The 26,428-nt window shown below is 39.3% G+C and overlaps 1 protein-coding gene across 1 annotated transcript in view; it reads left to right on the top strand.

The window, feature by feature from the left end:
- EGFLAM (EGF like, fibronectin type III and laminin G domains) overlaps window positions 1-26,428 on the top strand; it is a 475,662-nt gene that overhangs the window by 398 nt on the left and 448,836 nt on the right. The window lies entirely within an intron of this gene.

Here is a 26,428-nt window from a genome sequence, read left to right as displayed (position 1 = left end):
AGTGACATTTCACAACCTATGAAAAATGGTGCCATTCAAATGTTTAATCTTTACCTAAATACGGAGAATATATGGAGAGGTTTCTTGCTTGAAGATGCTCTTGTGAACCTAGGGTCACAGTTTATCTTCTCAACTACGGCTGGCATTATAACCATGGAAAATCATACCTCCAAAAAAGGAAAGTTTTCTCCCTTTCTAAAAATGAAAAGTTGTGAAGCTTGCATTTGTGATTTTTCTCCAATTGCTCAGAGTCAAATATAAAACTTAATTGGCAATTATGTTAACTCTTATTGTTAAGCATATTTTCATTTTCCTTTTTTACCATTTGGTTCTAATTTTCTGTTTTATTAACCTTATTGATTTGACAGGGTGTAAGTAAATTAAAAAACTAAATTAGTTCATGCATAGCCCGAAGGGACCTTATACATTGTTAAATGCAACTATGAAGTTTACTCATTAAGCAGTTAAGATATGGAGAGAAGGAACTAGAACTAGTGCCCTCAGCTTGTTACAGAGCTGACCTGGAGAGCAGGTCTTCTGATTCTTAGATAATTATTCCCTCCCTCCCTCCCCCCCCCACCCCCCCCACCCCCCCCATTTCATGATGACCGTTCTTAGAAAGTGGAATTTGCCTATGACAACAGGGACAAAGCAAAACAATAGTGTTTGAGTTTCAGGAACAGGAATTTTTATTTTTTATTTTTATTTTTAAATCCAGGCTACTTTATACTTAGAGTGTTGTATTGCATTAGTTTCAGGTGTACAATATAGTGAGTCAACAATTCTGTACATTATTCAGTGCTCATCATTATAAGTATACTCTTAATCCCCTTCACCTATTTGATCCATCCCCCAACCTTCCTCTGGCAACCACCAGTTTGTTCTTTATATTTAAGATTTAAGAGTCTGGTTTTTTTTGTTTTTCTCTTTGTTTCTTAAATTCCTCATGAGTGAAATGGCATGACATTTGTCTTTCTATGACTGACTTCTCATTTAGCATTATACTCTCTAGATCTGTCCATGCTGTTGCAAATGGCAGATTTCCCCCCTTTTTATGGTTGAGTATTCCATTGTGTGTGTGTGTGTGTGTGTGTGTGTGTGTGTGTGTGTGTGTGTATTTGGGTTGCTTCCATAATTTGGCTATGGTATATAATGATACAGTAAACATAGGGATGGATATATCTTTTGAGCTGGTGTTTTTGGATTCTTTGGGTAAATACCCACTAGTGGAATTCCTGGATCATATGGCAATTCTATTTTTAATTGTTTGAGGAACTTCCATACCGTTTTCCACAGTGGCTGCACCACCAGACCGCATTCCCACCAACGGTGTACGAGGGTTCCTTTTTTTCCACATCGTTACCAACACCGTTGTTTCTTGTGTTTTTGATTTTAGCCATTCTGACAGGTGTGAGGTGATACCTCGTGGTTGTTTTAATTTGCATTTCCTTGATGACAAGTGATGTTGAGCATCTTTTCACGTGTCTGTTGGTCATCTGGATGTCTCCTTTGGAGGACTGTCTATTCATGTCTTCTGCCCCTTTTTAATTGGATTATTGGGTTTTGGGTGTTGTACATGTTTTGGATACTAACCCTTTATCCGATAAGTAATTTGCAAATATCTCCTCCTATTCAGTAGGTTGTCCTTTACTTTTCTGGATGGTTTCCTTTGCTGTGTAGAGGTCTTTCTTTTGATGTAGTCCCAGTAGTTTATTTTTGCTTTTGTTTCCCTTGCCTCAGGAGACATAGCTAGAAAAGTGTTGCTATGACCAATGTCAGAGAAACGACTGCCTGTGCTCTCTTCTAAGATTTTTATGGTTTCAGGCCTCACATTTGGGTCCTTAATCCATTTTGAGTTTACTTTTGTGTATGGTGTGAGCAAGTGGTCCAGTTTCATTCTTTTGCATGTAGCTGTCCAGTTTTCCCAACACCATTTGTTGAAGAGATGGTCTTTTTCTCATTGCATATTCCTGCCTCCTTTGTCAAAGATTAATTGACCATATATTTTTTTTCCATGGGTTCTTTTTGGGGCTCTGTATTCTGTTCCATTGATCTATGTGTCTTTTTTTGTGTGTGCCAGTACCACACTGTTTTGATTACTACAGCTTGGTTGTATCTCTTTATATCTGGGATTGTGATACTTCCCAGTTTTGTTCTTCGTTTTCAAGATTGCTTTGGCTATTCTGTATCTTCTGTGGATCCATACAAATTGTAGGATTATTTGTTCTAGTTCTGTGAAGAATTCTTTTGGTATTTTGATAGGATTGCATGAAATCTGTAGGTTGTTTTGAGTAGTATGGACATTTAACAATATTTGTTCTTCTAATCCATCAGCATGGAACATCTTACCATTTGTGTTGCCTTCAATTACTCTCATTGGTGTTTTATAGTTTTCAGAGTACAGGTGTTTCACCTCCTCAGTTAAGTTTTTCCTAGGTATTTTTTATTTTTGGTGCAATTGTAAATGGGAATGTTTTCTTAATTTCTCTTTTTGATACTTCATTATTAGTGTAGGGAAATGTAACAGATTTCTGTATACTGGTTTTTTTTGGCTTTTTAAAAAAAGTTTTGTATTTTAGTATTTGACACACAATGTTACATTAGTTTCAGGTGTACAACTCAGTGGTTTAACAAGTTTATTTATATGTTATGCTCTGTTCACCATCTGTCCTATTACATCACTATTGGAATATCATTGAGTATATTCCTTATGCTCTGCTTTTTGTTCTTGTGACTTATTCCATTATTGGAGGTCCGTATCTCCCGTTCCTCTACCCCAATTTTGCCTAGTCCCCTCTGGCACTTCTCCCCTCTGGCAACCATCAATTTGTTCTCCATATTTATTGTTCTGATTCTGCTTTTTGTTTGTTTATTCATTTTTTTGGATTTGATTTATGAGTGGAATCGTGTGGTATTTATCTTTCTCAGTCTGACTTAGTTGACTTAAGGATAAGACCTTCTGGGTTCATCCATGTTGTCTCAAATGGTATAATGTCATCCTTTTTCATGACTGTGTAATGTTTCACTGTATATATTGTATATTGATTTTGTGTCTTGTGACCTTACTGAATTCATTTATCAGTTCTAGTTTTTTGGTGGAGTCTTTATGGTTTTCTAAATATAGAATCATGTCATCTGCCAATAGTGAAAGTTGTACTTTCAGGAACAGTATTTTTAGAATTAAATAGTTTCTGTACATGGTATAGGGAATTCAGCTAATTTGTGCTGATTAGGTCACACTTAATGGTTATTATGCTTGCAACTCTAGGTTATGTGTTCTTTTGGAGTCTTCTGAAACTAGTAGACCAGTTCTAACTGGATGAAAATTAACATTGGTTTTTTCTTCATCCTGATAAAAATTAGGAGTTCATATTAGTTTAGTTGCCATAGTATATAGCTTTCACAGTAAGTATATGTTCATTAATCTATTTGAATAATTATGAAGTTCTTATTATATGCCTAGTAATAGGGGCTCAGTAAATGTATGCAGCTTATGTGTATGTGTTAAACATTTTTATGGGTAAATGTAATGTGTTTATGCAAACAAATATAACATTTTATATACAGATCCGTGAATGTAAAATCCATAACAGATCTATTATTATCTGTGTGTGCATATCTTTTATAGGAATTCTGTTGCCTGGCTTCCTCATGTTCCCACATTACCTTTTCTGACTCACAGTTTTCTTCTAGTACTAGAGTAGAATAAGGGAAGCTATGCATGATGGAGCAGGTTGTGTACAGGACAGTTTCAGAGGCTCATTCATACCTGTACAGCCATCAGCAGCCTGCAGTTTACCATCTGCCTAATGATATCTTGTTATCCTAAACTGAAGGCACAGCTTTAGGTGAAATAAACCATCTTTTGAGCGCTGGATTTGCAAACAAATATGTATCAAAAATAACAACTAGATCACAAAATGACCAAACTACTTGGTAATTTTTTTCTCTAATGGTGGGCAAAGTGATAAGACTGAATCCTCAAGAAGGATGCTGAATGCTCCTTACTGGTGCTGGCTCTGAGGTCTGTGATGTGGTGTGGGAATAGCCATATTGTGTTGAGATTCCTTCCGTTCTCACTGATACAGAAAAAGTTCTAAATGTATCTTAATTTCTGGGCTATAGTAAGATTACAGTATAGCAAGACTCCAGGATAATTAGCTTCTCTATCATTTGGAATATTAATTGGAGAAGACACTAAGAGTTTTGCAGATAATCCCTCTCAATGGTAATATTGTAAATATTTAAGTATGGTTAGCATACTTAAGTATGGCTAACTATATTTAAGTATGGTTAACTTTATAGTAGTACCACATATTTATATATCCTCCTATCTCTAAGGAGCGCTAAGTGATTTACAAATTGTTTTTAAATCCACTTATAGCTTCTGGATTCTCTGGGAATCAAGCTGCAGCAGGTTCTATGAATACTATTTAAAGACAAGGAATTTGAAATTCATTGAGTGGCAAATCCAGACTCATCCAGTATGTCAATGTCTAAGTTAGACGCTCCTGGCACCCATACCTTTCCTATTTTGTTGTTTTCAGTGGGGGCCTAGAGCTGTCATTCCTATTTGATGAACTGTCTTCCTTGTAGCTTGCTTTATAAACACCATCACACTATACCCTATTGCATGATGTTCAAGGCAAAATGGAATCTGTACTTTTTTAGTGTGGGATTGAGATTTCTGTGCTCACAGGAAATTTTGCCAACAATCACAAACACATTGTTCTTGGTCAGTAATCTCTTTTTTAAGTGTCTGGTATGTAGCAAAAAGGGTTTCAGTGGATTCTAGAATTTTACAGATGGAAGGGAGAAGATGGGATACAGTAGACAGAACACTTGCCTGTGATTCAGGGATCTGGGTTCTAGTCTTCAGGAGTCTGCCCTTTGCCAGAGATCTGTGAGCTGAGCTGAAGCTCATTGAGAACCTTTCCTAGGAAATGCACTGGGTCCTTTCTTTTTAAAACAAATTTTTTTTTTAATGTTTATTTATTCTTGAGACAGAGACAGCACGTGAACAGGGGAGGGGCAGAGAGAGAGGCAGACACAGAATATGAAACAGGCTCCAGGCTCTGAGCTGTCAGCACAGAGCCTGACGTGGGGCTCGAACTCATGAACTGTGAGATCATGACCTGAGCCAAAGTTGGATGTTTAACCGACTGAGCCACCCAGGAGCCCTGCACTGGGTCCTTTCTTAAACTCACCACAGTCTTTCTTCTCTGTTCAATATTAGTCAGTATTTTGAAAATTAATAAATACAGGGGCAGACATAGTAAGAATTGCTACCATTCTTGAGGCCTTTACTTGTGTGCAGTCATCATTCCCTTTCATCCTATGACCTAGATTTTAGCAGTGTGACTTTGGGCAAGTGACTCACCATTTTAGGTATCAGTTGCATCAAGTATAAAAAAGAAGAGTTTGACCAGATCTAGTGGTCTTTAAATTGGCTTTGTGAATCTCTAAGGATCAGGGGAGAGCTTTAGCTTCTGAGAGCATCAAGGATGAAGTTTTGTGGGCAGATTTTCTCAGGCTATCAATACTTTACCTCACTTTGAGTCACAGGAGCTTTGCTTTGTATCTGTGTTATATAGTGACATTATTTGAAAAAAGCCTTTTCACACTAAAAAAGTTTAGTTTGCTTCTATCAAGATGGATTAAAAGGGATTGGATTTACCTTTCCACCTGAAATGAACAAAGATGTAATATATAAAAGAATAGTGGATACCAGCACATACATATGAGGAAACTGAAGCCAGAGAAAGAACCAGACAAAAGCATTAGAAGGAATAGTCTCTGGTGCTCACACAGGAGACTGGAGTTCATGTAGCAGTGGGTAGAATACTCAGAAATGTCTTGTTTCAGTGGTGGGAAATAATTATCCCTAAGTTAAACACTGCTCTGGTCCACCTGACAAGTCTTGAAAGCAAGAACAAAAAGGACCAAACTGTTTCCTTGTAATTGTATCCTTGAATAAAACTCAAAAATATTTATAGGAATATAAAAATATCTAACAGCAAACAAAGTAAAATTCACAGTGACTGGAATTCAATAAAAAATTACCAAGTATGCCAAAAAAAAAAAAAGCAGGAAAATATAACCCATAACAAGGCAAAAATCAATCTTACACTTACTTAAAATCTTACACACTTACTTAAAATTGACATAGGCATTGGAATTAACAGACAAGAACATTAAAAACAATTATTATAACTATAATCCAGATGTACAAAAGTAAAATAGAGACATGGAAGATATCTTAAAGAAAGCCAGATCAGCCTCTACATGTGAAAACTATGACGTCTGAGGTGACAAATACATTGGATGGGATTAATAGCATATTAGACATCGCAGAAGAAAAGAATTGTGAATTTGAAGACATAATAGAAACTGTAAAAAATTAAACACACGGGAAAAATTTTTTAAAAATAACCAGAGCATCTGTGAGCTGTGGGGTAACTTCAAGAGGATATATATATGAAATACTACTCAGCAATAAAGAGGAGTAAACTGTTGACACATGAAGTAATATGGATGAATGTCAAAATAATTATTCTGAGTGAAAACCAGAGAAAAAGGTATATATGTATATGATTCTGTTTCTATAAAACTCTAGAAAATATAAATTAATCAACAGTGATAGAAATCAGATCAGTGTTTACCTGGGGATGGGAGAGTGAGGCAGGCGGGAGTAGGAAAGAGGGATTGCCAAGGGATATCAGGAAATTTTGCAGATTTTTGGATATCTTTGCTCTCTTGATTGTGGTGTGATTTATATATTCACAGATACATAAATATATATATCTATATCTATATACACACAGATATATAAATCTCTATATATATATATACACCTCATATATATATATGTATATACCTCACATATATATACCTCATATATATATATACTCATATATATATATGTACATATATACATCTCATATATATATATATATATATATACACATCTCATATATATATATATATATATATACACCCAAACTTATCAAATTATATACTTTAAATATGTGTGGCTTATTGTATGTCAATTATACCTTTATAAAACTATTTTAAAAAACTTTAACCATCCCTCTACTTGATTTCTAACTTCTCTTTTTCTTCTAAATAATGAGCAAACTTTCCATTGAAGGAATTGCTGTTGATGGTGTAAATTATTATAATCCTTCTAGAAAGCAGTTTGGCGGTATGTATCAAGGTTCCTAAAAATATTCATATGCTTTGCCTCGGAGTCCTATTTTTGTTTTTAAGAGAGAGAATCTTAAGCAGCATGGAGCCTGATGTGGGATTTAGTCTCAAGACTGTGAGCTCATGACCTGAACTGAAATCAAATATCGGACGCTTAACCGACTGAGCCACCCAGGCACTCCTCAGAGTCCTATTTTTGGTCATCTGGATTAAAGAAATAATGGAAGAGACAGAACAAGTATTATGGAAATCCCTGCAGCCTCTCCCTCCCACACAAAATCCCCAGAAATCATGGCCCCCCAAATCATGCTCCCAAACAAAATAGTCATCAGTTGGCCAAAAAAACATTTGATAAATTTCAGAAATATGGAACATAGTTGAGATCTGCTCCCAAATCATGCTCCCAAACAAAATAGTCATCAGTTGGCCAAAAAAACATTTGATAAATTTCAGAAATATGGAACATAGTTGAGATCTGATTGAAGAATGAAATCACAGCCTAAAACTCATGCAGGAGCAAACTCTTACAAAGGTGGGTATGACTCCAAGGACATTTCTAGCCAAACGCTTGGTGACTTTCAGAGGTGTGGCAAGAAGCCCTGTGGCAACTGACAGGGTGATTATGGGGTTCTGCAGCAGAAGCAAACAGGTCTGTTGACCAGGTGCCATCTCCCTCTTTTCTGCCTCTACCTCTCCAGGCAAAAAAGCAACCAATATATATGTCCCCCTAGGTGGGAAGAATCAGTGAAGAGAGGCTGGGTGGGGCCTTTTGTGGCTGACACCCAGGTATAATAATGAGCCCTAAAGGCCAGGAGATGACTAAAGGCCTGCCCTGAGGGGGATAGCACACTCTGTTCCCTCTCCAGATCACAGAAGACAGGCTAGAAATCACACTGCACAGAACTTGTTGTACTCTCTCCCACAAGCAGGCTGAAGACACACAAAGGTTGAAATGAAGGAATGGAAAAAAATATAAAAGGAAAATGCTGACCAGAATAGAGGAAATCTGACACTACTGATATCAGACAAAAGAAAATTCAAGGTAGATATTAAAATGACCAAAGAAGAACATTTCAGAATAATAAAAGTAGTGAAAGTTATCAAACCTTTATGACTCTGACAACATAGCTCCTAAATATATAAAGCAAAAGCAAATAGAAAATATAAGGATAAATAGATCCACAATCACAACAGACTTTAACATTTTTTTGGAAATACATAAATCAAATACACTAAAAATAAGAATATAAAAGATTTGATTGTTGGTGGAGGGGAGGTGGGTGGGGGGATGGGTTAAATGGTGATGGCTGGGTTAAATGGTGATGGCTATCAAGGAGGGCACTTGTGATGAGCACTGGGTGTTGTATGTAAGTGATGAACCATTAAATTCTACTCCTGAAACTAATATTACCCCATATATTAACTAACCAGAAATATTATTTTTTCTTGAAAGAAAAAATAATAAAAGATTTGATTAACACAATAAACTTTACACACCATGCGCACACACACACAGCCAATGAACAGCATTCATTTCTTCAAAAGCACATTAAGCTGTCAAAAATATCAATCCTATATTAGAAAATGTTTACAAATTAAATAAAAATCACATGCACTTAAATTAGAAATTGAGAAAGAAAACAAAAACAAAAACCCTCTCAAACCAAAAACCAATTGTATTTCTTAAAATTAAAAGCTGTACTCCTTGAAGAAAAAAAAAAAAGCCAACATCTTTGTAACATCTGAGTCAAAGAGGTAATAAAAAACTATTTAGAAATGCAATATAATAAAAGTACCATTGATAGGGCCAAGACAGTACTCAGAGAAATATTTGTTATCATAATTATATTTATTAGGAAAAGCAAGACAAAAAAGAACCAATCTTTGAAATTAAGAAGCTAGATAAAAAAAAAATTTCTACATGCCTGAATAAAAATGCCAAAGTTAAAAAAGAAACAACTAGATACATGTGAGAAAAATAAAGAATGTGGAGTGAAGGAATTAATAAAGATAATAGTAGAAATTATTTACACAGAAATTTAAAAATAATTAAAGAAAGTAGTAAAGTTTCCCTGTAAAACCAAAAGCTGATTTTTGTAAAGACTTGTGTATTCTGTTTGCCTATGCCAGGACCTTCTCCTGTGTCCCATTCTCCCTCCTTCCACCCCCACCAATCATAGGTTCTAACAGAGAAACCCAGTGGACATCCTGTTCCATCTCAGAGGCTCTGAATACTGAATATAACCTAATTAATATACTTGTGGCAAGTGGCATCTGTCAGTTGATTTTATTGAAGTCTACAGATGACATGTTAGGAAATTTGAATGCAGCCTGTAGAATTATACATACTAAGGACTGTGTGCAAACCCTGGCCTTCTGAACCATTGCTGAATATACTGTCAAAAAGCTGGTACTTATAAACCCATGGTTTCTTTCTTGGGGAACAAATCCTTTGTGTGTGTGTGTGTGTGTGTGTGTGTGTGTGTGTGTGTGTGAGGCCTGAGGGAGGAATGGCAATTTACTTCATAATCTATGAAGCCCTGCCCACGGGGCCATAGTGTTTAGGTGAGGTTGGCACTGCTGCTTTTCTTTTGATCCTATATACTTTGCTTCTCACCTGCACTTTATGCTCCAAAAAATGGTTGATCCTAGGAAAATTTGCAAAGGTCACCATTGCATATGTTGTCATATTTCCAGCCCTTTGCAATACCATCGAAGTGTTTTTTCTACTTTGGATCCCAGTGAGCTAGGATGATACCCTCAATTCCAACCACTTCCTCCCCCCACCATCCAACTTAGTAGTTCTGTGTATCATGACCTTCTATTTCTACTATATCTAAGAGACTGGTAACTAGCTAGACAAAATGATTTGAAACTAGAATTCCTGGACCTAAAGGAGTCTGAACAATGATTATATTCAGTGTCCTTAACCACTTTTATTTATTTCCTCACTCAGTAAATACATTTTAATTAAGTAAAATTAATAAAATTAATTAATTAAAATTAATCAAGTAAAATTAATTTAATTAAGTAAAATAATTAAATAAGAAGGCATGGTAGAAGAGGAAGAAACAGAACTAGGACTCCATTGGCCAGAGTTCCCACCTGCATCCATAACTGATTGACATGCATAAACTGTCTTTGCATATTCCACTTGTACAGAGTTAGCAACAGTTATGGCTAAAGATGCTAAGTGGATCTTGAAACAAATGAGAGTTTGGGAGCAGAAGCCTTATTTCCTGAAAGGCAGGTATTTGTGGGTTTGCTTCCTCTTTTTTTTTTTTTTTCAAGTTTTAATTTAAGTTCTATTTAGTTAACATATATTGGTTTCAGGAGTAGACTTTAATGATTCATCACTTACATGTAACACCCAGTGCTCATCACAAGTGCCCCCCTTAATACCCATCACCATTTAACCCATTCCCTACCCCACTTCCCTCCATCAATCCTCAGTTTGTTGTTTCCAGTTAGGAGTCTCTTATGGTTTGCCGCCATCTGTTCATATGTTTTGTTTCTTAAATTCCACATGAGTGAAATCATATGGTATTTGTCTTTCTCTGACTTATTTTGCTTAGCATAATGCACGCTAGCTCTATCCACTTTGTTGCAAATGGCAAGATTACGTTCTTTTTGATTGTTGAGTAATATTCCATTATATATTTAATTATAATTAATATATTATAATTAATATAATTATTATTAATATATTATAATTAATATAATTATTTTATATAATTTATAATTTATATTTTAATAATTTATATAATATATTAATTATAATTAATATTATATTAATTATATATTTTAATATATAATTATATGTATATAATGGCTTATATATATATATAAATGATTTGGGTTGCAAGATTTGGGTTTGCATTTGGTTCTATGTGACAGAAGCATAAATGCAATGGCTTAATCAAATAAGACTTTGCTGAATTCCCAGAGTAATAAGTCCAGAGGCAGAGAGTTAGTCTTGGGCTGCTGCTTGGAGAAGCCACCAGATAGTGAAGTTCCTCACCTGGGTACATTGCCTCCCAGAACTAAAGAGGAGTTCTGCTGGTATGGAAGATGGGAAGAATAGGTATCTGAGTAGGAATTGGCAAAGTTCAACCTACCCATTTCATAGATAAAGAAAGAACTGAGATCCATATGATTTCAGTGGCTTGCCCAAGGCCATGGAAGCTATTCAGTAATGAAGCTAAGGTTAGAACTCAAAACCCAAGACATACTGTTATCTGGTGTTCTCAAAGTCCTCCAAATTTGACATCTCTGCATTTTGCACATGTTGTTCCCTTTACTTGGAACTGTAGGCCAACATGCCTGCATACTTCAACCATCTGGAAGCCCTGACCTCACCCTGTCCCCAGTGCTACTCATCCCATCTGATGCTTTTCTTGACTTGAAAGTAGTAATTCCAAGAATTTGGGGAAAGCAGTGGTGGAAATTAGTTGCGTTTGGCTTAAGGGGTTAGTCTTAAGATCATAGAATTCTTAAGCCTTTTCATAATCTACATTAATCTAGTGATAGTTCCTCCTTACCTACCTCACTCTCTCCTTCTACCCATCCATCATTTCCTTCATGTGGTTCTTCACCAGGATCTGCTTTGCTCCTTGAGCTCTGTGGAGTAGACCTGCCTTTGGAACCCCATTCCTTCTGCACTCTCTGTTCTTAATACATCAGCCTCCTGCAAGTGAATTAGAGGAGTTTTGTGGAGGGGGATGGGGGTGGTCATTATTCCTAAGTCCCAGGACAGGACCCTTTGTTTTCTCATCTTTGGATTTCCTGCAGCACTTTCTACAGATACTAATAGTAATTCCTCAAAACATATTTGTTAGATGAATGGCTTCTCAGGAAACTTCTAGGAGTGAGGTCTGAGGGCTTGTAGAGATATGCCTAGCCTACTGCCTGGTATAAATAGTAAGCCCCCGGTTATGATGTGTGCAACTTATTTTCACCTACTTCAGCATCATTAATATGACATTGTTTCTGTGTTTCTTTAAGCTACAATCTGGAGATGATTAGTTGCTCTAATCAGGAATATATACCTCAGGAGTAGTCCGCTTCTATTTAATCAGAAGAGTCACACTTCAGAAGTACCTTTGATAAGCCATCTCTTGTCAGTACCAGAAGCATTAGTAATTGCATAATAAGTGTTAGTAAAGATAGTGGCATTCAAGATAAGTGAGTGGTGTAAAATTTTTTGAGGTACTTCCTGTTCTTGTATAATAGGCTATGAGATATTTGTCAGGTTTCATGGATGGTGCCACCAATGTAGTGGTAAATGTTTAACAGGCTCTTTGGGGAAATGTTTAGTGTTTGCTGATATCTGTATTATAAATATTCCCGTCATGGCCCAAATACCAACATGAAGCCATTGAGAAGACATTGGGAAGAGATGTGCACGGTTGCACTAGTCAATAGGTAAGAGCCTCAATGAGCCAGTCTTAGTACACCTTTATTGTGTGCTCCTGTAGAGTCCTGTGTCCAGCCACCGGTTCCTGGGTTTTTGGCGGCCTCACTCCAATAGAGGTTAACTGTGACCTGCTACGGAATGTGATCCTGTTAGTCCCAGGTGACTGTTCATTGCAAGGTGTGGGCAACGCTCTAAAAAGAACAGAAATCTTTGAGCTTACGGAACAGGTTGTTTGTTTTTCTGCCTGCTTGCAAATAAATGTCTATGTGTGTGGCTGAATTTGGTCTGAGATTTTAGTTCACGAAACCTGTTAGAAAGGTTGGGGGAGCGACTCATTCTCCTTTTTCTCTAACTATGGCCTACTGAGAGCTACCAAAAATAACCCAGTAGTTGTACATACAAACTGGTGAAGGCCGACTTACAGTGCCCTCAATAAATATTTGTTTTAGGAATACATGCTTCCAATCCTTGGAAATCAGCTTTATGCCTAGAGGCGTTCTCTTGGACCTTAATAGGCTGCTGTGCTGCTATTATTTGTGGGATATTTTACCATGTGGTTGGGTGTGAGCTGGATACCAGACTCTCATCCTGAGTAACTTCATATAACATGGAGTTGCTTAGAGCAAGTGTCTTGGTTCATATTCCCCTCCAAAGCAGACTATGACACAGGGATTTGGATGTTAGTTTCTTTGGGACATGATCCAGAGGGTAAGGTAATGGGGACAGAGACCAAAAAAAAAAAACAAAAATACAAAAAACCACCAAACAAACAAACAAACACGGAGGAAAGCAAATCAAAGGGATACTAATGGGCGCATTGCTTCTGTGGGCAGCTAATCCTGAGAGGGTGGGTGGCACATAACTTAGAACTGCCTCACCAAGGGACAAGAAAGCTGAGGGATCTGTTCACCAGCTTTCGTGTCTCATTGGTTGCAAGGGCCAAGCATGCTCTGGTAAACATTGAAGGTAAAGAACGATACACATACCTGAGGGAGGAAGCCTTTGGTATATTCGAGAACTGTCTACTGAAGCTGCAAATGACCTCTGAGTAGGTTGAGGGCATTTGGACCTGGCCTGACCCTACAACAGGGCAGACTGGCCTCCTCACAGTGGAAGAGCCTCCCCAATATCCTGGCTCCAGTCCTGTCAGGGTTCTTTTGGGAGGAAATGAACTGGCTGGAGGTAAGCACCCCTACTCTACCTGCTCTGAGGTGACCATCCTTGTACTAGAAGGGGGTGGGAGAACTGAAGGGAAATCATCTTGACTCTTGGCTAATTCCCTTGACTGTTAACCGTGCTCCCAAGTGAATTTGGAAGAGAATGTCTACCTGGTGGGTTCTCGCCAGCACCCACTTTCCCTCCATGGGGAAGAGAGACCCAGATGTAGTCCCAGAAATCTTCCCAAACTCTCGTTTCTGTGAAACGAGGAAGCCTGAGTCGCCTCTGAATCCCACGTGCCGCAAGTGTTAACCCTTCCTTACACCTGTGTCAGCAACGGTGAAGGACATCAGACTTTAGAGAGAGCATCTGCACATTCCCTGCATCCAGGCTCTTGTCCCTTTAACTATTATCTGTTTGTTCTTTATCTTGGCTGGTGGTGCCCCCAGGCTGTTGTGGGGCAGACACCATCTTTAAAAACTCTGCAAAGTAAATACCTTGGCAAACCCAGGAAGTGTAAGCAGTTGGCTGACGTCAAGTTATTTAAATGAACATCAGCTCCTCCATCACAGAGAAGAACCTCCAACTGAAAATTAAGTCAGCCTAATAATAACCATTTGTTTCTCCCTCTGCACACATTAGTTGTTGGCAAAACTGCCGTCTGCTTCCAACCAGTACATTTTATTCATTTCTGGTTGCATTCTTGTCATCCCAGTTCAGTATTGAGATTTTTATCCTGGGGCTAATTAGTTTCAGCTGATATTTGCTCAGCGTCAAACTTTTTGGAGATAAATACAAGTAGAACAGCTAGTTAGTGTGATGGATTTTTTTTTTTTTCCTGTGGAAGTTTATGCCATCCTTACTGTCTTCCTTTTCCACATTTTTCTAAAGAAAGCGATAAAGAAAAATCTTATGATCTGTCAGCATAAGAGGACAAGAGCTTCACAGGAAAGATAAGAGAAAAAAAAAATCATTTGCCCACGCTCAGGGGCAGATTCTGAAGGAAGCGTACAGCTTTATTTCTGTTGCAAGAATACGTCAGATGGATGAAAAAATCCCGCCTTGGCATAACGGGCCCTGTTTGCAGCCGAAAGCTTGGGGTTTCTGCACCGGGGACCTGAAAAGTTGTCAGAGTTAATAAAAAGAAGTTTTCCTGATAATGGTTTTGGTTCACTGTGTGCAAGCATGTGCTGTTCCTAGTGTTTGGTCAGAAAGAGACTATAATATGGAATGCATTATACAGAAGAGCCAAAAATAACATCTGTCTCGCAAATAAGGGAAACGATCTCATTTCATATCTCTTCTTATTTGACAGCATCTTTTTTTCTCTACTGGAAAATTATAGTTTTGTATAGTTTACAGAAATAACATTTAAACATCGCATGTGATTTTAGACTCAAATGGGATCTACTTAATAAAACACACAAGCAATTAGAGAACTTGGTTGTAATCACTTCTGAAACCCCAGAAGGTTCACATCGGCTGAGTCGAGTTGCTGCCTTCCCAGCTTCTCTCGTTTCGGAAGCTTAGTAGAGGAAATCACCGCTGCCCACATCATGTATACAGATCATCTTTACCTAGCAGTACAGATGTTTTTGAACTTCATGCTGCTACTGCTTGGGCAGATTTTTCATTTCTAGAATGAAAATTATATTCGCCAGGGATTAGAGTTTGGTGGACACAGACGTTGAGTGCACTTGGCAGCTCATCCTGGAGACCTTCTTAGGGAGGGAAGAATGATTAGGAAAGAGACCCCAGTTTTCTGTTTTTAATTTTATGTAACAGAGGAGTTACCTATTTCAGCTGTAAGCCAAGTCCACCTACTTACATTTTTTGCCCTTCCAAATGAACGAACTCTCCTGCAAGTCCAAAATGGGCGACACGAAGGTGGCTATTTTGGCAGATGTGTCATGACAACCATATTATTTTCATTAGGATCTGCCTTGCTCTTGGATCTGCTGTGCTTTAGCTGTTTTGGTCGGACGGAGCTGGTATTTCCTGCTGAAATGGCTATGCTTGATGAACTACCAATCTTCAGTTCTTATCATTGTTATTGTTGGATTGGAGATGACTGTCTTTGGTTTCAGTGCCCTTATCTATTGGTTAAATCATCTCTGGGATGCCCAGCGAGAATCTATTTGGATAAATAAACGATCTGTTGTTTGAGTAGTTCTGCTGGTCTGTAATGGGCAGCATTGAGGTAGAAGTGATGGTAGTGGGGCGTGTGATGGTGGAGACTGTGGTGGCAGCAGAGGTGCTGGATATGGTGGTGTTACTGGAAGGGGTGGAGGTGGTGAAGGAGATGGTAGTGGTCAGAGAGGTGATGGTGGTGACAGTGGAAATGGTGGTGATGATGGGGAAGGTGGTGATGGGGTGGTGACACTATTTTGCCAGGCTCAGGCTTTGGAGGAAGTTGCATAAGGGGCACTGAAGGCTTACTATTAATGATGGTGGTCAGAGCTTTAAGGTGTGGTCCACAGAACAGTGACATTGACCACCGACCAGGACTTCGTTACACATATGAAAGCTTAGGTTCCATCTCGGACTTACTGAGGCAGAATATGCATTTTAACAATACTCTCAGGTGATTTGCTCAAGAAGCATTGGTTTAAGGGAGAAATAGCTACAGATATCTGTTATTCTTACTGCCCCGTATTCCTGCCCTATCTCCTTAGCATGAGGGAATCTGAGCCTTCCCCTGCATATAAGGTAAGGGATGTCAATGTTTAGCTGCAGAGCAGGTTATTTGGCTTATAATCTAGGGTATAGAGTCAGGTTTTAAGTATGGATCCAAAAGAAAGCTGTTCATGCCCTGAAATTTGAGATTAACTGGCTAAATATATCTTCTTTAAAGATTTCTAATGTGCCTGAAGTTCTCATTAGCTTAACTTTTTAAGAAGCCCAGCCTTTTAACAGGAACTAGACATTTAGGTACACACTGAGGCACCGATTACATAATCTGACTGATATATTAGCATGCACAGACTTGGGACTGAAACCCATACCACATGGATTCCTTGGGGCAGTTTTCAGAAGGCTTGCCTATCATACTGATATGCAATGGGAACCCAGGGCACAATGCTGATACTCTCTCTCTCTCTCTCTCTCTCTCTCTCTCTCTCTCTCTCTCTCATAGATCCAGATTAATTATATTAGCAGAAATTCCTGTGTAGTGATAGAGGTATGTGTGTAAATTGTGTGAGGAGAGGTGAGGTTGATTTCTACATATATTATGGTTATGTATTTGCTGTATAATAGCCCCCAGTACTTAGTGGCTTAAAACAACAATCATTTATTTTTACTCACAAGTCGATCATTTGGACTGGGCTCAGTGAGGACACCTTGTCCCTGACCTACATAGTGCCAGCTGGGTCAGCCTGCTTGAGACTGGAAGGCATGCTTCCAAAATGGCTCACTCCCATGAGCAAGTTGGTGCTTAACTGGGGCTGTCAACCAGGGTCTTGGTTCTTCTCCGTGGGGCCCTTTTGCTGGGTCTTCTTCACAGCATGATGACTGGGAGAAAATGTTCCCAAAAACTTGGGCTGAAGCTGTAAAACTTCTCGGTTCTGAAATCCCAGATATCATTTCTTTGTGATTGCCTTTCTTTTGTGTGGGTATCCTTTTCATATATATATATATATATATATCCTAGTGGCTAGTATAACTTTTGGGGGGACAGCACTAGTGTGGCATTGGCTAAAAGAATAACTAATATTCAACACTGGTGCTATATGAGAATTTCTAACCTGGGCTTCCCCAGCTTGTGCAGATACTGTAAAATGAGAGAGAAAAAAAAAAGAGAGAGACCACTGTGCAAATAATGAATAATAGCCTATCTATAGAGGACTCTAAAAATGGAACTGGGCTGGGGGGAACAGGTTAATATGAAGCCCAGAGGGGAAAGCTAATAGTGATCTTCAGCCTAAGTTGAGCTTACAAAGATCAAGACTCTGATGGAGCTATACTGAGCTCACAAAGAAATTATACAGATATAGTGAGCAGTATTAAGAGGTTAAGTAGCAGTTCCCTATGGTGGGGAATCATCCCCAGGTAACACTTTCCCCAGGGCCTTTCCCAGTTTAAGAACCTATAATAGCTTCCTGCTCCCATGCCTGGCTTTCAAAGTTCCCCATAGATGGACCTCACAATAACTGTCCCAACATATGCCCCATAACTCTCCAGCATTTGTGGACTGAGCCTGCAGCACCTCTTCAAGGACATGACTTATCAAACTCTATCATGCTTCCTTACCTTTGCCTTTTCTGTCCCCTTAGCCAGAAAAGTTCTCTCTTATTTTTCTACCTAATCAAATCTTGTTCCTTGAGGAAGCTCTGTTTCTTCACAGTCTTTTCTGACCACTCAGGCCACTATGGAACTGTTTGTTCTCTGAACTCTGATGGTCCTACAACCAGTGTAAAGAATAGTCCCAATCTCTCTCAAATTTCCACTCCCCCCACTTGGGGAGGGGCTCCCTTTCCCCCACCCTTTCTTCTCAGTGCTGAGTTTTCCTCTGGGTCTTCTCATGATCAGTCCCAATCCAAACACTGAAACAAGAAACACCATTCAAAGGCAGGTGTTTAATGATACAATGGGCTTACAGTAGTACCTTTTTCAGGGATGTTCACCTTGTATGTAGTGATTGCATCCTTGTTTAACCTAAATCACATCACTGTATAGTTATTGAGAATCTATTATGTGCAAGGCTGTGTGTGGCGCTGTGGAAGTACCAAAGCAGCATTAGATGTGACTTGCCCCAAGAAACTTAAAATTTGGCTGTAGAAAGGAACGTAATATACATTAGGAATAATGAAAATACAAGTTCAAGGCTAAGCTGTTGGTTTTGGACATAGGGTGTCTTATGAAGGCAAACTTACCACCGGAATGAAATGTAAGGGGTGGCTGGAGGGCATTTATTTTCCTGCCACCATACAAGGCTCCTCAGAGTGCTTTATAAAGATGCTTTGTGATTCTGCTGTATAGTGGGAGTGGTTGCCAGGTCTCGGGGACGCTGTGTGACCCAGAGAGATAGTGGGGGTGGTAGTGGTGGTGGTGGTGGTGGTAGATGGGAAGACTAGCGGAAATCCTCACTCATCATGCTTGCAGATGCATTCAGGGGACTGAAGAAATTAGAAAGGAGGTGTGAGGACATTGGAAATGTCATTGCATTCCATTTTAGTTCAACACACAGGCTTTTCAGGTTTCTTTACTGTGGTAACATCCCTCCTCCCCAAATGGTGCTGCTGGTGTTTGGAAGAAACCGTTACCTTGATTTTCAGAATGACGGTCGGATTCGAGCCATGCTCAGAAACCTCCAGAAAGCTTACCTTTCCTTCAGCTCTTCAGAGGGAAAGGGGGTATTTTGTGGTAGGTCAGGAAATGAAGCAAGAAAACTAGTAGGATGGGGAATGCAAATAAGGAAAAACAGAGCTATAGAAAACGGAAGAGAGTTAACAGGCAGGGCAGGCCTGTGGCACACATTTAAAGGAGACAAGTTTCCTATCTTTTAAAACGAGTTTACCGACTTTTCATGTATGCAGGGAGACCACACAGCGTTTCATAACATTCAACCAGGATGGATTTCTGGACTTACCACCCCCCTGCTCCCTCCTGTTCCCGTGCACCCCACTGTCTCAGAGAAAGAAAAAGGGAAGCAAATTTGGGGGGGTGCAGTAGGCTAAATGCCTGCAGAAGAATACCACCGGCTTGACGTAGAACTGCGGCATTTAATTCTAGGCCAGGCTTCCCGCCAAGTCCCACAGAAAGCAAATGCACACCCCGTGTTTGAGCCACAAGTTAACACTGAAACAGGGCCCATTAGTGATTTGTAAATCGTTATTCCCATTGGTACAGTTACTACCTCATCTGGAACTAGGCAGGGGCAATTTTAAGGGAGGCTATTTATGTTGTTAGCTAACTGCTGGCTCATTCATTCATTTCTCCAGTCACAGCTTTGCCTTTTTGCTCCACCAGCTCTCTGTATGAGCTTGCTTTCTTCTCCTCCTTCTTCTTCTTCTTCTTCTTCTTCTTCTTCTTCTTCTTCTTCTTCTTCTTCTTTTTAATGTTTATTTATTTTTGAGAAAGAGACAGAGTGTGAGTGGGGGAGGAGCAGAGAGAGAAGGAGACACAGAATCTGAAGCAGGCTCCAGGCTCTGAGCTGTCGGCACAAAGCCCAACAGGGGACTCAAACTCATGAGCTGTGACATCATGACCTGAGCTCAGGTCAGATGCTAACCGACTGAGCCACACAGGCGCCCCGTCTATATGACCTTTCTTTGCAGTGTTTGTCACACTGCATTGCTGGCATCACCAAATTAGTTTCATTTCTTCTTGAGGACACATGGCTTAGACTAAGTTTCCCCACCTCTTTCACCAATAGGTGCAGCTATACTCCCGAGTCCTGTCTGAAGGAATGTGAACAGATGTAGTGCATTCCGCATACGGGCCTGGCTCAGAAGACAGCTTTTCACATGGAATCACCTATGCTTGTGTCCCCTTCCAGCTGGCTGGAATGGAGATGATGCCCAGGGAAATTTGTAATTTTCTTCTCTTATAATGTCTTCATTTGGTTTTAGTATCAGGGTTATGCTGGCCTCATGAAATGAGTTAGGAAGTATTCCCTCCTTTGTTTTCTAAAAGTCTGTGGAAGACTGGAATTATTTCTTCTATAAATATTTGATAGAATTCACCAGCAGAACCATCTGGGCCTGGAATTTTGTTTGTGGGAAGGTTTTACATCAGTTCAATTTACTTAATAGCTGTAGGGCCATTCAGATTTTTTACTTCATTTTGCCCCAGTAATTGGTAAGGTGTGTTTTTCAAGCATTTGTTCATTTCATCCAAGTTGTAGAATTTGTGGGCATAAAGTTTTTCAGAATGTTTATTTATTATGGATCTGTGGTGATGATAATACCCCTCTCATACCTGATACTGGCAGTCTGTATTCTCAGTGTAACTTTGGTAACCAAATGTTGAAGATACGGAAGCCACAGACGGACTTATGTAGGCCTTTGAATCACCTTTAGGCGGAGTGCTGCCAACTAATCCAAAATGTGTGCATCATATCATTGTTACGTGAGCGAGAAATAAACAGTTGTTGTATTAAGAACAGATGGGGGGGGCTGGTTTACTAAATCGCAACTGGTGTCTCTTCACCTATTAAGAGTATCGTTATTGGGTTTTGTTTACTGTGGCCCCTGGAGCACAGGGGCCATGAGAATGCTGCTCTTTGTGTTTGTTCCCATGGTGGAGCACCATACTTTGTGAATATTACATTTTCCACAAATGTTTCTTGAATGTAAATATGACCAAAATGGTTCCCATGTATTTTAGGAGCCTAGGGGCCTCAGGTTTTCTTTCCCTGAGGTCAGTGACTCAACTCCACGCTGGTGCCACTAACAACACTCATTGTTGGTTGTTCTATCTTTCTGTCCTCTGTCGCCTTTCCCTGGGTTTCCCCACCTTTCTTCTCGCTACTTTCTGTGTCCTGCCTGTATTCAGAACTACACGTGTGTGTCAATGTCAGAGACCTGTCATGGCAATAAAATCCCATCAATTCCCACTGGAAGGGAATTCGAAATAAAACAGACATGGGCTAAGCTTACATTTGTTTTTGCTTTCTTACCAAAGCATAACAACAAAAAATCAACCCACCAAACACCACCACCACTAAGAACTCTATGCAAATGAGTCTGTAAAAATAGATCCCAGGGAGGAACATTGAGATTACGTGAAAGAACAAACTGTCTATCTGTCTGGCTATCTTATGTATCTATCTATCTATCTATCTATCTATCTACCTATCTATCTATGTTTCTATGTATCTATTTAATTTTGAGAGAAAGAGACAGAGTGTGAGCAGGGGAGGGGCGGAGAGAGGGAGGCACAGAACCTGAAGCAGACTCCAGGCTCCAAGCTGTCAGCACAGAGTCCCGATGCAGGGCTCAAACCCATGAACTGTGAGATCATGACCTGAGCAGAAATCAAGAGTTGGACATTTAAGTGACTGAACCACCCAGGTGCCCCTGAAAGAACAAACTTTTAAAGGATGTCAGCTTTTTTTTTTTTAAGTTTATTTATTTATTTTGAGAGAGAGAGAGAGAGAGAGAGCTGGGAAGGGGCAGAGAGAGAGAGAGAGAGAGAGAGAAGGAGAGAGAGAAAATGAATCGCAAGCAGGCCCTGTGCTATCAGTGTGGAATCTGATGCAGGGCTTGATCTCATGAACCGTGGGATCGTGACCTGTGCCGAAATCAAAAGTGGGACGCTAAACCAGCTGAGCCACCCAGGTGCCCCTAGTGACTTCAGTTTATTTATTTATTTAAAAAAAATTTTTTTTTAACGTTTATTTATTTTTGAGACAGGGAGAGACAGAGCATGAACAGGGTAGGGTCAGAGAGAGGGAAACACAGAATCTGAAGCAGGCTCCAGGCTCTGAGCTGTCAGCACAGAGCCCGACGCGGAGCTAGAACTCACGGGCCGCGAGATTATGACCTGAGCCGAAGTCGGCCGCTTAACCGACTGAGCCACCCAGGCGCCCCATTCAGTTTAATAACTTTGCATATAAACAATTGGCTAATTATTAGTTATACTTAAGTAAAATAGGTATCAGATAAACTGCTGGGAAAAGCACATTTTGCTATATGTTGGCATATGTTCCTATAAAGTAATTCAATAAAAAGTGCTTTGTATTTCAGACTGTCACCAAATTGGACTAGTCCTCTTAAAAACAAGAAGTATTGCTGAGAAGCTCCCTGTGCTAAGCAACCATTAGCCAAAGGCTGGGTGTCTTTTGCAGTCCTTTTTGGTGAGAATGGAAACATTCCAACACATATACTTTGCTGGGTTCTAGGTAACCCTGAGAGTGTTTTTCAAGTAATAACAAATGCTTAGAGCCAAGTGTCATTTCATTAGTGCTTTTTCTTCATTGCTGACAAGTTTACTACTCTGTTGAAAAAGCAAATAGGTGCCGTACCAATTCTCAGAATATTTTCGTTCTTTGTCTGGTCTAATCTATGCTGAAGGGTTTCTACAGTACTCTTTTTCATGCTTCACCTACGTCCTTAGAAAAGTGTGTAGGCCTCCTTCATTGTACTCTGCAAATGCATTCTAGCGAAGTTTATTATAAAGCAAATATTATTTTCCATAAGTATCTGGAGATTTATTCATCTGGAGAAAATCCTCCAGTAGATTGGGGTGAAAACTTCTGGCGGGAAGTGTGTTGACAGGGTGCCTCCCCGAATGGTGCAGACGGCACTGCAGGGATTGTGCACTTCCCTGGCTTTGCAGCCTCCGCTGTGCTCTCGCTGACTGCATCGCCTTTCTCTGCCTTTCTCTGTTACCCATAACTCCCATCCTTAGCCTGTCGTAGCCATAGGCACTTATACCATATCTGCAAGTTCCCCGTTTTCGCACTCAGTTCTCTGAAACTCTGCTTCCTTTTTCTTTCAGTTTGCTTATTTCATGTCCCTTAAAGGTGGGCTGGGATGTGGCGCCTCCATAGAAGATGTCACTGTCTGAGAAACGGAAGACTCCCGTCTGAACGCTTCCTAAATTGAAGGCTTTGATTCTTCTTTAGATTCTGCAAAATGTGAATACAGTTTGGTTAGTTTGAATTCTACATATAATTTGCTTAATCAAAGGGAATGTAGTAAGAGTTCAGGTAGAGTGAAACCTCGCTGTAAACTCTTTTGCTTTAATAATGCTGATTATAAAAACTCTTTTTTTAAAAAAATGTTTATTTACTTATTTTTTTTTTTAATTTTTTTTTCAACGTTTTTTTTTTTTAATTTATTTTTGGGACAGAGAGAGACAGAGCATGAACGGGGGAGGGGCAGAGAGAGAGGGAGACACAGAATCGGAAACAGGCTCCAGGCTCCGAGCCATCAGCCCAGAGCCTGACGCGGGGCTCGAACCCACGGACCGTGAGACCGTGACCTGGCTGAAGTCGGATGCTTAACCGACTGCGCCACCCAGGCGCCCCTATTTACTTATTTTTTTGAGAGAGAGAGAGCATGAGCATGGTGAGTGCAGAGAGAGAGGGGAACAGAGGATCTGAAGTGGGCTCTATACTGACTACAGCGAGCCTGATGCAGGGCTCGAACTCTTGAACTGTGAGATCATGACCTGAACTGAAGTCAGAGGCTCAACTGACTGAGCCACCCAGTTGCCCCCGATTATAAGAACTCTTAACTGCTATTGAGTGTTTACTGTGTTCAAGATGCTGTGGTACCTGCTTTACAACATACGTTAAACCATGTGGCTCTCATAGCGGCACAAGCACCTTTATTCCCATTTTACAGATGAGAGAACTGAGGTACAGAGAGGACAAATAATTTATTCAAGGTTACACAGCTTGTAAGTGGTGTCTGTACCACACATTCAAATATTTCTTGTTGAACAATTTTCCTCTTGCTCAGAGTAATACCTATTATATCTTTTTTGGCTATATTAGAGAAATACTATAAAAATTATTCTTGTCTTCAAATGCCATCCACATAAAAATGTTCTATATTTTAGAGCTCTACTTATGTTAGCAGTAAAATCATTTTACCTAGCATTCTAAAATAATCATAATTTGATTTTTAACCCTGGAATACCAGATCTAAATTTTTCATTTTGATGGGATATTTTACAAGTTGAATTGTAAGCTGTCACCACTGTTGTTATGGTCAGCAAGATTGATTCTCATTATAACTAGTTTGCTCTCACATAATAAGGTACAGCATTACAAAGTTTGCCAGTTTTCGCTAGCATAATCCATGTTGTAAAAATAACTAAAGGGAAGTTGGCTCCTGAAATGCTTGCTGCCCTGTCGTCTCTGTGGTGTGTTGTGATGTTTAAGTGTAAAACTACATGTGGTCTCACTTAGAGATGTTAGATCCCTGATCAAATGTTAGTAATCTAACTTTATATTATATCTTATTAAGCATTTGCTTCTAAAGAGAAATAGGCATGTTAATTCATCATGGGTTCATGTCAATTTTGGATACATATTAGTTGAAAGAATTCATTTTTCAGGTTTAATTATGCTGCTCCCGTAATTCTGAGTATTTCTGCAGTAGATTTATTGCATTCATAGCCCCAAGTTTTCACTCCCCCTACTGTAAAGTTTTCACTCCCCCTACTGTAGGAGGGGCAGTTTGACCCAACTCTTGACTCTGTGGTCAGTCAAATGACTTGCTTTGCCTAATGGGATGTTAACAAATGTTAACATGTCCAGAGGATGCAGTCTGGACTCAGTCTCTTGGTGCTATCGCATCTTTGCCATAACCACGAGAACATGACCAGGCTAGCCCATTAAAAGGCTATAAAAGACACATATAAAAGATTTAGGTCGTCTGAGGCCATCTGAGACCAGTCAGCCCCTAGTCAACCTGCCAGCTGTCCACACACTCACAAGTGCTCACTAGCCAAGATTAGCCAAGTATGAACCAGATCAATAGAACTACCCAGCTGACCTATAGACTAGTAAAAAATGTTAAATTATTATTGTTTTAAGACACTACTCTTTGGGATGTTTTGTTATATAGAGGTAGCTAACTGATACAACCTTAATTGCAGCAATAATCATTACTATTTATGAATCCCCAATTTGAGTACATATCGAGGCTGCTCACCATCATGGTTATTTAGGCTCTTGGCTTTGGAACCAGACTACCTACAGTTCAAATACCAATTTTTTAAACTCATTTGACTTATGGTAGTGCCTGCATTATTATATAGGAAGCACTATAAGCATGTTAAGCAAAAATGCTTTGTGGCCAGATCCGTGGCAAGTGTATGTACAAATGATCTCTTTCTGTCCCCTCAGTGACTCTTACGAAACAGATACATTACATCTGTTTAGTAGCTGTGGATACTAACATCTAGAGATATTAAGAAACACAGTATCACAGTATCACAGTCACTATGTGGCAGGGCCAAGATTATGAACCTAGGTCTGGACATGTTTACATTCAGTATAATGCTGTAGCATCTTAGCCATTTAAGCCTTCTTTTGGGCCTTTCATCCCAAATTCAGTCTTGTGCCTGAAGTAGAATTTTTAAAAATAAATTCAGAAATCTAAATAGTAGTAACAGGACAGGAGAGGATGTAACAGAGAAAATGTGGAGTAGGCTGAGTGCTGGGTATCCCCTTTTACTTACCAAAGGTAACCTGACATTAAAATCCTGTTCATATATATCATCAATTTTGATCATTGAGAAGTGAAGATAAATGAAAACCACCAAGGCTAGATTTTATCTATCTAGTATGGTAAAATACTTTATTAAACCAGACTTATTGCTGGATCTGAGGATTTCGTTGGGGAATAAACCTAACTGAGAAATGAACCTAACTGAACTTCTGATATTTGAATTATAGATTTATTTTTCACAGAAGTCTAGCTTTACTTAGGTAAATAATATTTCCATGGCAAATACTGTTGTTTGTAGATCCTCCTGAGCAATGATAATAATTGTTGCTATGTAGCCCTCACCTCTTCCCTATCCCCTGCTGAACCATGTGGAATTGTAATGAAATAAGTTGCTTAAACATAGCTGCAGTCTTTTTTTGTTTTTATTTTCTTGCAAAAATAGTAATGATCCCCAGTTCCGGATTCCAGGGTCTATAATACTGAGATTTTATAATCCTTCATTCCTCTGGATTTTCCA

This window comes from Panthera leo, chromosome A1 (genome assembly GCF_018350215.1).
Source record: "Panthera leo isolate Ple1 chromosome A1, P.leo_Ple1_pat1.1, whole genome shotgun sequence".
NCBI lineage: Eukaryota > Metazoa > Chordata > Mammalia > Carnivora > Felidae > Panthera > Panthera leo.
Note: the sequence above shows the minus strand (reverse complement) of the source record. Positions and strands in the feature narration are given on the sequence as shown.